The sequence below is a fragment of the Rhinoderma darwinii genome, chromosome 2 (assembly GCF_050947455.1).
Source record: "Rhinoderma darwinii isolate aRhiDar2 chromosome 2, aRhiDar2.hap1, whole genome shotgun sequence".
Lineage (NCBI taxonomy): Eukaryota > Metazoa > Chordata > Amphibia > Anura > Rhinodermatidae > Rhinoderma > Rhinoderma darwinii.
In genome coordinates, this window is record NC_134688.1 from 220,618,037 (window position 1) to 220,633,659 (window position 15,623).

Sequence of the window (15,623 nt, forward strand, 5' to 3'; positions counted from 1 at the left end):
AGTGGCTACTCAATGGCTACAGCGAGCAGACGACCTGGAAAATCGCCTGAGACGCAATAATATACGGATCCTTGGGCTCCCTGAGCGCTGTGAAGGCAGAGACCCCAGTTCCTTTATTGAAGCCTGGTTTAAAGAAATTCTACCAAATGCTGTATTATCGTCATCTTATACCATTGAAAGGGCGCATCGTGTACCTGGCAGACCACCGCCGCCGGGCGCCCCACCGAGACCTCTGCTAGCACGCTTCCTCAGCAGTCGGGACCGGGACGCTATCCTGCAAGCTGCCCGTACGCATGGAGAAATCCGATTCCAGAATACCACTATCCTGCTCTTTCCGGATTTTTCTGCGGCATTACAGAAAACGAGGGCTTCTTTTGTACCAGTCAAGAAACGGTTGCGAGATCATCAAATTCTTTATTCAATGGCGTTTCCAGCGCGATTGCGGGTTATACACCAAGACAAGACGGTTTTCTTCAACACACCGTTGGAGGCGGATGAATGGCTGTCTTCACTGGGACGCTCTCCTCGAAGATAGAACTGGAGACTGCAACAACATATGGAACTGTTCACTGTGAACACTTGTTACACCTGCCTTCCTGCACGGGATCTCGTTTTGGATGTCCAGATGAGTATTAATCTATCTTATCCTGGAACGATGTTCTCATGCAAGTTCTGCCTTATATTATTCTCGTAATTTCTTATATGCAAAGTTCTGAGAGAAGAATTGCGAAACATGTAGTAATACCGTTGTTTATTATTATATTGATGTAATGGGCGCCGTAAAGCAGATGACTATAAAGGGTATTACTCTCTGTATACATGACCTCTCAAGTTAAGTTGATAATTTGCATAATGGGCGGGTGGAAACTGGCTTATCTTTTCTAAGAAAAACAATATGTAATGTTTGTAGTTAGCGGACAATTACCCGCGAAATTGGGAATCACAACGCCGGTTCCTTTTACCTCAATTGTGCTTCCTTCTTTTTTCTTTGTTCCTGCTCACCTGTATTAGTCATCTGATATATAGGTGATCCCCCGTTTTGCCTCAATTATCACTTTTGTGATAATAAAAAAGCGTAGCAATCAGTGCATAGCATTGGTTGTTCTATATTTGTTATTGCTGATAACCTGACTGTTTTACTGCATATCTCAACTGAAAGCATTTAGCATTGTTCTCTTACTGGTATATTCTTAGCAATTGAAGTATTATGACATTGTCTATTCTTTCTGTGAATGTGAGGGGTCTGGGAGACTCCCATAAGAGGAACCTGACTTTTTCATTTATCCGGCAGCAAGGTCCACAGATAATATGCCTTCAAGAAACACATCTTATACAATCTACTGTCAGCTGCTTAAATAGAACATGGATTCAGTGGTCGGCCCATTCTACGCACAGTACATATTCTAGAGGGGTTTCCATTTTGATACATAGATCGCTCAGATGGGAACCGGGTGCACTGCAGACAGACAAGGAGGGCAGGTCAATTTTTGTGCATGCATGGATTGAAGGTCAGCAGTTCGTACTGATTGGGCTTTATCTTCCTCCTCCGGCCTCCATGACTGTGTTATATGAGGCGGCCAAATTTGCATCCCAATTTCCAGCAGCTGGGGTGATATGTATGGGAGACTTCAACCTTCTTCTAGATCCTTCCACAGACAAGTTTTATCCAGGTCCGGTCCCTGGGCATCTGCCCGGGTCTACTCCGCTGGCGGGCTTTTTGGGGGAGATGGGTTGGATAGATATGTGGAGACAGCGCCATCCCAATGGTCGCGAATACACATGCTTCACACCTGGGAGAAACTCACTATCCAGGATTGATTATGTGTGTAGTAACGCCAGAGCTTACGGCATGTTGGAAAGTATCTCTCACTTACCCAGAGCAATGTCAGATCACTCTCCTATAATAGTAAAGCTCAATTTACGACCCCATCACCTATATAGAGGGCCTAGGAAAGTTCACCCATTCTGGCTTAAAGTATTTGGGGATCAGGACCGCATCCCGGATCAATTGACCGTGTTCTTTGCAGAAAACCTTCCCTTTGACAACCACTCAGCCTTATGGGACGCATTGAAGGCATACCTGCGTGGGTGTTTGCAATCCTCGATCTCCTACCACAAAAGGCAGGCCTCTGAGATGGAACAACTGCTGGCAGCTGAATGTACAACTTTAGAGGCCGCATTCATAGAAGATCCCACTCCAATGAACCAACAGACGTGGCTACAGAGAGGCAGGGAATATGTTCATCTCCTGCAGGAAAAAACGAAGCGTCGCATATTCTTCTCCAACCTGAAATACTTTGAACTGGGTAATCAATCCAGCAGCTTGCTAGCACACATGATTCATAGTAATTCGTCCTCGCCAGCAATATTGCGTATTCACTCCGCTGCAGGGGTAGTGGTACACGACAATGAGCGGATTATGTCTCGCTTCACTGAATTCTACAAAGAACTCTACGAATCTAAAATACAGGTGTCTCCACAGAACATCAGGGATTACCTACTGGACATGGAGATTCCACAACTAACGGAGTCACAGAGGGAGTTTATGGAAGCCCCTATCACGCTACCTGAACTATCGGAAGCATTGACCACCATGGCAAAGGGCAAGGCATCGGGCCCTGATGGACTTCCCCTGGAGGTATACACTAAATATCAGGAGCAACTCCTACCACAACTACTGGAAATATTGAATGCCTCCTTTGGAAAAGGAACTCTGCCGGCCTCAATGTATGATGCGACTATAATTGTACTTCTGAAGCCGGATAAAACACCAATGGATTGCGGATCTTACAGGCCCATCTCTTTACTCAACACAGATTACAAACTGCTGACTAAAGTACTGGCTCTTAGACTAAATTCCGTCATCTCTGACATTATTCACCCGGATCAATCGGGGTTCATCCCTGGGAGGAGTACGTCTGATAATCTGAGGAGAGTCCAGACGGTGGCGCAGATAGGCGAGCGTAACAAAAACAACTGGGCCCTGGCCCCCTTGGATGCGGCTAAGGCTTTCGACTCTGTGGAATGGACCTACTTAGCTAGTGTTCTGTCTAGTTTTGGATTCGGCCCTGCATTTGTGTCATGGATACAGATAATTTACAAGCATCCCAGGGCTAATATAGCGCTGAATGGCCTCACATCTACCTCCTTTGACCTAGGTAGGGAAACTAGGCAGGGCTGCCCCCTGTCACCCCTACTCTTTGCACTGGCAATGGAACCATTGGCAATACTCATCAGATCAGATCCGGAAGTAAAAGGGGTCCCACACAAGACGGGTGAGGACCGTATTGCACTGTACGCAGATGATATTATGTTATTTGTTTCGCAGATACAGTCTTCCCTCCCGAGAATGATGCATCTTATAAACACCTTTGGAGATTACTCTGGACTGCGCATTAACTGGTCCAAATCGACCATCTTGTTTTTACAGCCTGGGGAAACACAGTCGGCGGGCTCCACGAGAGAAGGACTTGCTGTAGTTGACCAATTTAAATACCTGGGTATACTCATTACCAGAAAGGCGGCAATCTCCCTACAACTCAATGTGTATCCTCTATTATCCATTGCCAGAGAAAAGTTTAAGATATGGGCGGCCCTCCCATTGTCGGTCATGGGACGAATTAATCTGATTAAAATGGTGATACTTCCTAAGAGTCTTTATATTTTACAACATATATTCACTCCCATACCAAAGTCCTTCTTCCGGAAACTGGAGTCCCTCATCATTTCCTTTATATGGGGAAGGTCTAGGTCAAAACTGGCCTTACAGAAGCTACAAAGACCAAAGGAGATGGCTGGTATTGCTCTCCCGGACATTTATTTATACTATCTGGCCGGCCAACTCAAATACCTAAGCACCTGGACGCAAACCAAACGGCCCCCGGGCCTTGAGGGTATGTTACTGGACTATTCTGCACATAAGTCATTGTGGCCGGTGTTGTTTCATCAGGACGTGCCAAGATCCTCTTTACTGCCTGTCTGTCGAGTGGCAAGGGAAGTCTGGAAAGTGGCTATGACTATATCGAGTTCTTCAGACATCCCCGCAGAAACTCCTCTGTGGCATAACACGGTGTTGGAATCCTTGGTAAAGTTCCCAGATGCCGCATACTGGATTGATGTGGGTGTCACAGTGCTTGGAGACGTGTATGAAAATAATATCCTTCTGTCCTTCGAACAAATGCAAGAAAAATTTCGGCTTCCTCGACAGCATTTCTTCAGATATCTGCAGATGCGTCACCTCCTTGCTGAGCAGTTTCCGAGACAGCGTCAACCCATCTCCTCCTACCCACTCATCGGGGTGGTCCGATCACAGGGCCCCAGAAGTCTGATCTCTACTATTTACGCTCACTTGATTGAACAGAAGGCTAATGCGAACCCACTGCCGATTATTTCCAGGTGGTCTCAACTAATCCCTTCTTTGACGGAGGATTCCATTGAAGACCTACTACAATCACACTTACATGTGTCACCCGCTGCTAATAATAAGCTCATCCAGCTGTACTATATTCATCAGGCGTATCTGACGCCTCAGCGCCTATTTCAAATGAAATACATATCAGAACCGGCTTGTCCGAAATGTTCACATGCCCCAGCTGACTTCTGGCACATGGTATGGATGTGCCCACACCTCCGCTCTTACTGGTCAGAGATCATCGGTTTCCTCAACTTAATGTTACCATTTCCTGTTGTAGGGACTCCAGAGTTGTGTCTATTTGGAATACTGGAGGAAGACATATGGTCCCGTCATACCAAAATATTTCTACAAGAGACCCTTTTCTTGGCCCGCAAAGGCATTTCTATGAGATGGATGGATCGTCGACCTCCTAAGGTTACAGTATGGAAGCAGATGGTTAATTCCAGTATATCATATGAACGTATCATTTTTAAACATAGAGATCGGCCGGACAACTTCCACAAAATATGGGACATATGGTGTAACAGCACTGAGACAACATACACTCCGAGGGAAATAGAGACGGCAGTGGATGCAAGGAGGGGGGGGGAGGAGAAGATAGGCAGGTAGGGATGAGACGGATAATGTAGTGGATCTCCCGGACCTCTCACATATAAACATATTGTGTGAATTTTATACAGTTGTGAAAATGTGAAGCGAATGGATGTACTATCTGTAAAAAAATTTATTATGCCTTTTTTTGGGTAAGTGAAGTAAACAGGATGGCAATACTGTTGAGATTTGTTCAGCACCTGCGAGTGCTTAGGTGTATTGATAGGGACACTGTTGTCCTTTGCATTTTGTTTTTTTATTCTTCATAATGTGATAAAACAAACTCACTTTTCAATAAAAACAAGTTTAAAAAAAAAAGAATAAAAAAACAATACCGGAATCGCTATTTTTAGTCACTTCAGCTCCCAAATAATTACATAAATAGGGATCAAAAAGTCGCATGTACCCAAATATTGTACCACTAAAAGCTACAGTTTGTTCTGCAAAAAACAAGCCCTCACACAGCTTTCCTGATAGAAAAATAAAAAAGTTGTGGCTCTTATTATATGGCGACACAAAAACTAAATACATTTTTTTAAAACCGTGATTTTATCGTGCAAACACCGTAAAACATAAAAAACCTATATACATATGGTATCGCCGTAATCGCATCGACCCACAGAATAAATTAAATATGTCATTTATAGCGCACGGTGAACGCCGTAAAAAAAAAAAAGAATAAAAAACAATAGAAGTTTTGAAGGCCTAATTACACTAAAATTCTGCAAAAAACCCATTGGATCAAAACGCTCACTATACCCCTAGACAAATTCTTTTTAGGGCTATAGTTTCCCAAATGGGGTCACTTCTGGTGGATGTCCACTGTTTTGGTCCCTCAGGGGCTTTGCAAATGCAACATGACACCCGAAAACCAATTGAGTAAACTTGAGCTCCAAAAGCCAAATAGTGCTCCTTCCCTTCTGAGCCCTGCCGTGTGTCCAAACAGCCGTTTATTACCACATATGGGGTATTGCCGTAATCAGGAGAAATTGCTTTACAAATCTTGAGGTGCTTTTTTGCCTTTATTCCTTGTAAAAATTGATAATTTCTAAGTTTTATTGGAAAAAAATTTAGATTTTCATTTTTACGGACTAATTCCACTAAATTCAGCAAAAAACCTGTGGAGTTAAAATGCTCACTATACCCCTTGATGAATTCCTTGAGGGGTGTAGTTTGCCAAATGGTGTATTTTTGGGGGTGTTTCCACTGTTTTGGCACTACAAGATCTCCCAAAACCTGACATGGTGCCTTAAAGAGGCTCTGTCACCAGATTTTGCAACCCCTATCTGCTATTGCAGCAGATAGGCGCTGCAATGTAGATTACAGTAACGTTTTTATTTTTAAAAAACGAGCATTTTTGGCCAAGTTATGACCATTTTTGTAGTTATGCAAATGAGGCTTGCAAAAGTCCAAGTGGGTGTGTTTAAAAGTACAAGTCCAAGTGGGCGTGTATTATGTGCGTACATCGGGGCGTTTTTAATACTTTTACTAGCTGGGCGCTCTGAAGAGAAGTATCATCCACTTCTCTTCAGAACGCCCAGCTTCTGGCAGTGCAGATCTGTGACGTCACTCACAGGTCCTGCATCGTGTCGGCCACATCGGCACCAGAGGCTACAGTTGATTCTGCAGCAGCATCAGCGTTTGCAGGTAAGTAGCTACATCCTCTAGGTACTCCTTTGCTTCTGAGGTCTGTGCTTCAGTTCATTACCACACTAGGGCCACATGTGGGATATTTCTAAACTGCAGAATCTGGGTAATAAATATTGAGTTGCGTTTCGCTGGTAAAACCTTTTGTGTTACAGGAAAAAAATTGGATTAAAATGGATTTTACCAGAAAAAAAAAGAAAAATGTGTAAATTTCCCTCTACTTTGCTTTAATTCCTGTGAAACACCTAAAGGGTTAAGAAACTTTCTAAATGCTGTATTGAATACTTTGAGGGGTGCAGTTTTTAAAATTGGGTGACTTATGTGGGTTTCTTATATATAAGGCCCTCAAAGCCACTTCATAACTGAACTAGTACCTATAAAAATAGGTTTTGGACATTTTCTTGAAAATGTGAGAAATTGTTGCTAAAGTTCTAAGCATTGTAACGTCCTGAATGGGTTAAAGAAGATGGATATAAATGTCTATGCTTCTTCATCCAAAAGTTCAAACAGTGCAATTTTAGGGAAGTTAGTTAAAATGCCAGGTAGAAGAGATGTAAGAAAAATCAAACAATTGTGACCAGTATGTAGAAATATAAGGGCAGTCCCACATAAGGTGGCAGAAGTCTGCTTCTAAAGGTATGTGCACACGATGAGAGGCTTTTACGGCTGAAATGACAGACTGTTTTCAGGAGAAAACAGCTGCCTCGATTCAGCCATAATTCCTCCTCCTCGCATTTTGCGAGGCTTCTATGACAGCCATAAATTTTGAGCTGTGCTTCATTGAGTTCAATGAAGTACGGCTCAAATTACGTCTGAAAGAAGTGTCCTGCACTTCTTTTGACGAGGCTGTATTTTTACGCGTCGTCGCTTGACAGCTGTCAAACGACGACGCGTAAATGACAGGTTGTCTGCACAGTACATCGGCAAACCCATTCAGATGAATGGGCAGATGTTTGCCGACGTATTGTAGCCCTATTTTCAGACGTAAAATGAGGCATAATACGCCTCGTTTACGTCTGAAAATAGGTCGTGTGAACCCAGCCTTAGCGGTGACATCTATGATAAGCTGAAGAGAACATTCTGCCCATTTTATATAGTCTAGTAGGGGTTGGATAGGCCTGATGTATAATACACATCTGAATCATTTTATTATTAATAGCCGGAGAGACCATAAGGTGAGAGCTTAAAACTGCAGCTTTATCTTGAGGAGTAAGATCCAGGAACTTCATTAGCCATTTATCATATACCGCCAATAGATTTGAGGCCACTTTGGCAGACAACAAATGAGTGTACAATGCCGAGATAAGACTCCTAGGACCCTGTGACTTCAGTATACCTATTAAAGGGTACAACGATTTGGTGGTAGTATTTGGTGGGAACTGAGAGTGAAAGGCATGGCGAAGTTGAAAATATTGGTACCATTGCAACCGGGGGGAGATAGTGAATCTCCTGCAATTGAAGGAGGGTTAAAAATGCCCCATCCATATACACATCCCCTACCGTCATTATCCCTAAGTGTTGCCAAAATGAAGGATTAGGCATAGCCTATTGTAACGGCTGCCGCGCCTTTCCCCGCCTCTTCCACAGTCTCTGCTCCGGTTCCTGCACCCTCTATTCCTTCATGCTCGTCCCAAGCTCCACTTACCCGATCCGGACGCTCTCCTGGCTCTGGGCGGTGTCAGGTAAATGCTTCTTCTACCTCCCTCCGCGGCCGTCATCCACGATGTGTGGCTGCAGCCACTAGAGGGCGCACGCGCTGACTCTTCCCTTCTTAAAGGGCCAGCGTGTGCCAAAATGTCCAAGATTTCCTATTTAAGGATCCTCCTCCCTCTGAATCCTTGCTTGTTCAATCAAGTTCCCCATGAGCTTCCCTGTACCCAGTTTCCCAGTTACCTTGCCTTCTGACTTTATCTGGATTTCCAGTTGTGACCTCTGCCTGTACTCGACTATCCTTGCCTGCCTTGACCTATTGCTATCGATACCCTTTACGACGTCTGCTGCCTGTCCTGACTTCTGGCCTATACATCCGACTGCCTCTATACCTGCTGTGCCAAGCGTTGCCCTGGGTTACAAGCACCAACTCCCGGACGACACAGATGATCCACAAACAAACCGGTGAGAACCGTTATACCTGTATAGACGGCAATGTGGGATTATGCCATAAAGGTAACTCAGGGAGGGTATCACTAAAATCTAGCATATTCTTGGAGATACGTAATACTGCTAAGGCTACCCTGTGTATGGGAAGTAGCGCGGTAGGTCTCGTGAATTGAGGATATTCTAAATAACTAAATCAGGCTATTGCCAGCGACCATGCAGTCCAGTAAATAAGTGGAGTCTAATAAAGGTGTATCAATAAACCAATTCCCAAATCCCCGTAGCTGACCCGCCAAATAATACAAGTATAGGTCTGACAATGCCATTCCTCCATCATCTTTTGGGCAATGCAGGGTAGTCAATTTAAGTTCGGACCTTGAGGAGCACCAAATAAAAGGGAATTATGAGAGAATTCAATGAGCCAAAGTATGATTGGGGAACGGGTACTGGCATATATTGTAATATATACAAGCATTTTGGTTGAATGACCATTTTAATAAGGTTAATACGTCCCGCTACCGATAAAAGGCAACTTAGACCATAGTTTGAGCTTTAGACCTATGTGGGACAAAAGTGGGTCAATAGTTTCAGCCTTCGTATCAGCATGATCAAGAACCATCACTATACCGACATATGTGAATTTAGTGACCACCAAAAAGCCGCATTGGGATACTAAAAGGATCTGGTATCGGATTAACTGCTGTATACATTATAGCAGATCTCTGCCAGTTAACTCTTAACCCAGAGAATTGAGAAAAGGTATCAAGTAAATGAATGGCATGACCAAGCGACTCATTGGGGTTACGGAGAAAAAGGACCATATCATCCGCGTAAAGGCCAACTACATTGGTTCTTCCTCCCCACTGCACACCTGTGATCAAGGAAGTAGATCTTAATCTTATTGGGATGGCCTCATTGGCAATAGCGAACAAGGCCAGGGAAAGGTGTCATTCCTGTCTCGTGCCTCTAGTGAGAGAAAAAATATCACAGGGTATGCCATTAACCACTACATTAGCTAGTGGGGATTTATAGAGAAGTTGGATCCATGACAAAAAATCAAGTCCAAAGCCAAAACGCTGAAGACATGCTACAAGAAAGGGCCACTCAACGGAGACAAATGCCTTCATGGTGTCCAATGACACAACAGCCCAGAGCATATTATGTGCTCTACCCACCTGTATTATTGTCTGTACCCTTTCAATGTTTATAGAAGTAGATTTGCTAGCCATGATCCCAGTCTGATCTGGGTGGATAATAGGTTCAAATAACCTGGTTTAGTCGTTTAGCAAATATTTTAGTTAGGATTTTATAATCCACATTTACCAGGGATATTGGTCAATAGGAGCCACATTCTTCAGGGTTTTTCCCAGACTTCAGTAATACTATAATAGAGGCGTCATAAAAGGTAGAGGGAAGTAAATGAGTACATAGGGCTTGGTTAAGAGTATGTAGTAATAATGGGTTAATATGCTCTTGATATCTCCTATATACTTCAATGGGATGGCCATCTGGGCCCATGGATTTATGAGGTGCCATTTCATGAATGGCCATCTGAAGTTCCTCTATAGAGATAGGGGCTTCAAGTAAATTAATGTGAGCAGGGGAAAGGGTGGGAAAGGTCAGGTAGCTCAGATAAGACAGAACATCAGCAACGGTATGGTCATTAGAGGAGCTATATAAATTAGCATAATATTCCCTAAATCTTGTGGAAATGGCATCTCCCTCCGTCAGTAGACGGCCATCACAGTCTTGAATTTTTAAAACCGAGTTAGAAGTATTATCCTGTTTGATCAAATGGGATAATAACTGGATAGATTGATTGCCCATTTCAAAATAAAATTGACACGTAAAAAACTATTTACATTTCGTCTTAAGGTGGAGCTGGTGCTCATACAATTGGGTTAAGTGTAACCAGTTAGTTTTACAGGCCTCTGTGGGGTCCGAGATATAGAGTGATTTCGCAGCGATTTCCTCTGCTGTTCTCTCGGAGTGGGCAATGGATTTCTTTATATACGAAATTGTAGACCGTAAACAGCCTCGTAGGTGAGCCTTGAAAGTATCCCACTTTAAAGTATGAGGGATAGGGGTATCATGTACCTTTAAAAACTAAGCTATTTGATCTGGGATACGATCAGAAGGGCCGATAAGTGTTAACCAAAAGGGGTGCTAATTCCAGCCAGGTATCAAACGTCGCCCAGGAAACTCCAATCTAACAAGTATCGCACTGTGATCTAAAAATCCCTCTACGGGAATGAGAGATTGAAGTAACGTACAAAGACTGGTTAGGAGAACCGTAAACATAATCAATTCTAGATAGGGTTTGTCACCCTGTGGAGTGACAGGTGTATTCCAGAGTTTGTGGATGGTGGTGTCTCCATAGATCGATCCAGCCCATACCCTCTATCAGCTGACACAAGGGAGTAGAGGACGATAGAGTGGGGGGTGGTACCCTGTGAGAAGAGGTGCATAGACGGGGACATCACTTGATTAAAGTAGCCCATACATAAAATATAAGAGGTTGGAAATTGATGGGCAAAGGCAATCGCCGCCTGGAGAGTACTAATATAGGTCTGTGGTGGGTTATAAACACATAAAATAACATAAGGTTTAGTTTCTATTTTAGCATAAGTGAACACAAATCTTCCCGCGGGAACTCTTCGTGTTTGTATGGGGTTCCAACGCACAGAATGGTGTATTAATAGAGATACCCCTCTAGAGGAAGAGGTGACACGCCCATTGTATCCAAGGTTTTTTGAGGCAGTTGGAGCTATCGCTTGTGAGGTGTGTCTCCTGTAAGCAGATTAGGTGGGGGCTGGATCGTCTAATGTGAGAAAACAGGTACGCTTAGGCACAGTTCCCAGACCTCGCACATTCCAAGAGACACAGTTCAGAGACATAGCCATAGAAACCAGAACAGATATATATCACCCAAAATCAACCCATTTACTTGCGGTAGATGAACATCCAAGGAAAATCAAGGAAGAAAATACACATACATATTTATCCAAACTTGTGGAATAGACATATTGGTAAACAGCTATAAAACATAACAGAGTAACATTTGGATTACCCAACTGTAACAAGGTCAGGTATACAACCTGGCATCATCAACAAAAGGTGTATAGGTATTAGTGAACCAAATCAGAATCAGTTACGTATTCATTGAGCTAATAAAATGGTATATCCAAGTCTATATCTATAGCTATATCTATAAGAAGATATGTTAGAGCACAATATCAGTGTACATAGAAAAGAGGCATATCAGGCGTATAAAGAATAAGACTTATGAGGTAAGTAATAACAGAATTATTATATAGTGATTTCAGACGGCTCGGCAGTGCAGGAGCACACAACTGATCAGTAACATTCTGGAGGTACTCAAACCAATGGAGGATGCATCTGAAGCCAGTCATGAGCTTTAGCTGGGCTATGAAGAAAGATCACCCTGTCAATATGAACAATACGAAGACGGGCAGGGTATGCCATACAGTAAGGGACGTTGCGTTCTTTGAATCTTCGCTTGACTTCGGTGAAGGTGGCACGCTGTTTTTGAAGATCCGCTGAGAAGTTAAGAAATATGGAGACAGTGAAGTTGTTAAATTTCAATGAGGCCTTCAGCCGCGCCTAACGTAGTGCAGTATCTCGATCCCTATAATTCAGCAATCTAACCAGGAAAGGCCTAGGGGCAGCACCCGGCCGCGGTGGTTTAGCCGGAACACAGTGAGCTCTTTCAACCACAAAAGAAGCTGAGCAGGCAGTTTCCCCCAATTTAGTTTTCAGCCATTATTCAATGAATACTTCAGGGGTTTGTCCCTCAGATTTCTCCGGTAAGCCAATATTATGCAAATTATTGCGTCAAAGACGATTTTCCAGATCATCAGTCTTGGATTGACAGGTGCCTACTTTGCGTGTGGTAGCAGCTAGGGCAGTAGCAAGAGGACCAACTCTGTCCTCCACATGGGAAAGTCTTGTCTCCAGTTCTCCTATGCGTCCCCTCAAAATTTGATTGTCCTGGCGGAGCAGACTGACGTCAATCTTTATCTCATCAATCTTGCCTGTGAGAGAGGTCTTACAAGCATCAATAGCTGTCAGAAGCTGCATAGACATCTGGCGAAGTGTAGGTTCAGGTTCAGTATCTGAATCCATTACACCGTGGAGACGAGGGTCCCCCTCTCTATTCCTAGTGTGCGGAGATCTTGTCTTGCGAGGAGTGGAATTATCATCCTCATGTTCATTATGGGCAAAATCTTTTAACTTATCCACTGCTGATTGATGCTTCCCTTTCTGCAAGTGTGCTTGTATATGCAAGTGAGGATAAACAAAAATAGCAGGCTTCACCACAGTAGCAGAGTAAAAGTGTAAGTAATATTGCGACAGCAGATATAATCTCTTCCACATACACTGGATAATGCAAACAGTCAAACCAGAATAAGGAATTGTGTATTAAGCTGAATACGAGAAGAAGTGTTGCAGGTTAGGCAAGCAGACAGGCCAGAGTGAGACAGAGTCCCAGATAATATTTGTGCAGTCACTCAAAATAGTCGCTCAAGACGTGCGAAGTTGGAGAAAGAACAGCACCGCACACAGCCCAGATGTTAGACTGCAATCATAGGCCGCAGTTCAACCGTCAGCCCCCACGAGGAGTCAGGTCCCAGTCCAATATGCCAGTGTGTGTATACGGGAGGCCAGTCAGCATCCGATGACCTCCTTCACAGTCAGACGACGGAGCAGCGACGTCCATCACCTTCGGGGAGGAAAGAAAGGGATCACGAGGCAGGCATGAACGCCGTAGCAGGCCGCAAAGAACCCCTACACCGCAAATGGAGTCCCGATGCAGCCACACCTGATCTCCGGAGCAGGGTGGGTAAAGGCTAGAGGTTGTCTGGTCACTCTATGAGAATGCAGATGCCAGGATGATGGCATGATCAATTACGGTCCCCGGGAGCTCAGCTAAGATGCGACCACTCATCTTGCTCGTTGGCTACGCCTCCCACATATAAAGAAGTTAATACAGCCAGTCGCTCATGTTTACATTTTATACCCTCCAGGTCCCGCCCCAGAATACACACCAGAGGCTATTTAACTCCATAGATCCTTTCTAGGATCCCCAATATAGATATCCAGTAGTGATGTAGAAAAGGACACTCCCATATGATGTGCATTAAGTTTCCACCCATTTTCCCACATCTCCAACATTTATCACATTCCTGCAAACCCATGCTTTTCATCCTACTAGAAGTATAATGTGACTTATATAAGATGTAGATCTGTGATATCCTTTGGGAAGCGAACAATGACATCTTACAGGTGTTAGAGACAATCCTAACCCAGTCACTATCTGAGATCTCCCGCAAATCCGATTCCCGTTTCTTATTAATTTTGACCAACCTATCATAATTATAATCTCCCAGATGATTGTAGATTCTTGCCATTTTTTTCTTATTTTTCTTATTGATCATTATGTAGTTTAGACAACCAAGATCACTAAATTTCTTAATATTCAACAGGCCCTCCTTTTTAAGCCCCAAAATTAATTGATAATAAAAAATACTAGCGATTCTTCAACACCATATTCCAAGAGATCTGCTGAAATGATTTAATACCTTCTATATTATAGAGCTGTGCCAATCTAGTAATCCTAAATCTGATCCAAAATGTCAACCCTCCATTCCGGATTACACAAACCAAACCCTTAAATTGTTTCAGAGTAGTATAAATATTTGGGTCCTCAATACCCATCAACCCTTTAACCTCTTTCCACACCCTACACATCAATCATATATCCAGTTATTTCTGAATATTTTCCTTAGATCTTCACATTCCAGGGATTCCACGAACCCCCCCCCCCCCGTATATTTAGTAGAATCGGCCTGTTATATACATTTTAATTAACTTCCGTCCCCCATTCCTGCATCCACAGGATTTGGAACACCAAAAAGCTCTTCCCAAATCAGGAATAGCTAAACTCCAGTTTCCTTAGCCCTCATGCACACGACCGTATTTTTTCCCACCCGTAAATACGGGTCCGGTGTCACACGTATTCGACCCGTTTTGCACCAGTATTTACGGACCCGTGCCCATAAATACGGTTCCGGTGTCACCCGTATTCCACCCGTATTTACGGGCACGTTTTCAAAGCAAAATTGCACTGCACTAATCGGCAGCCCCTTCTCTCTATCAGTGCAGGATAGAGAGAAGGGGCAGCCCTTTCCGAGGTAAAAGTAAAAGAAATTCATACTTACCCGGCCGTTGCCTTGGTGACGCGTCCCTCTCTTGACATCCAGCCCGACATCCCTGGATGACGCGGCAGTCCATGTGACCGCTGCAGCATGTGATTGGCTGCAGCGGTCACATGGGCTGAAACGTCATCCAGGGATGTACTGAAGGCTGATTCTTGGAGTCTTCCCTCTCCATAGGAATTCCTGGAATATGGATTCAAAAGATCCCAAGATTTTTTTTCCAATCCATATAGGACTATTATTTAATATATATAGTACCAGTGGATATGAGAGTGACTTGATTAATGCATAGACAGTGTCAGGGATCACTGATCTTTAAGAGGTGTGCTTTCTGTGCACTTGAGGGGGCCATGTGAAAAGACAGAACCTGTCTGTCTGGAGACAGTATACTGAGGGCTGCTGGTCTTCTGCTGGATGTTTGCATATGGTGTGAGGTAACACACAGACTTTGGTCTTGTAGTATGTCACCCATATAGTGATGGAAAAGCATGTTTAGTTAGTGCTTAGCCGAGCAGAGTTTATGAGAATCCACCACTGGGGTCACGTATAACTCTTACCAGCAGCCCGCCTCCCCTCTCTATAGACTTGTATGAGGAGCGTGCCAGTGTGTGTGTGTCTCTCTCTTCCTGCTCCTG

At 43.7% G+C, this 15,623-nt stretch overlaps 1 protein-coding gene across 2 annotated transcripts in view; it reads right to left on the reverse strand.

Moving 5' to 3' along the window:
• Positions 1-15,623, reverse strand: part of GTF2I (general transcription factor IIi) — a 93,356-nt gene that overhangs the window by 19,421 nt on the left and 58,312 nt on the right. The gene's annotated exons all lie outside the window — the stretch shown is intronic.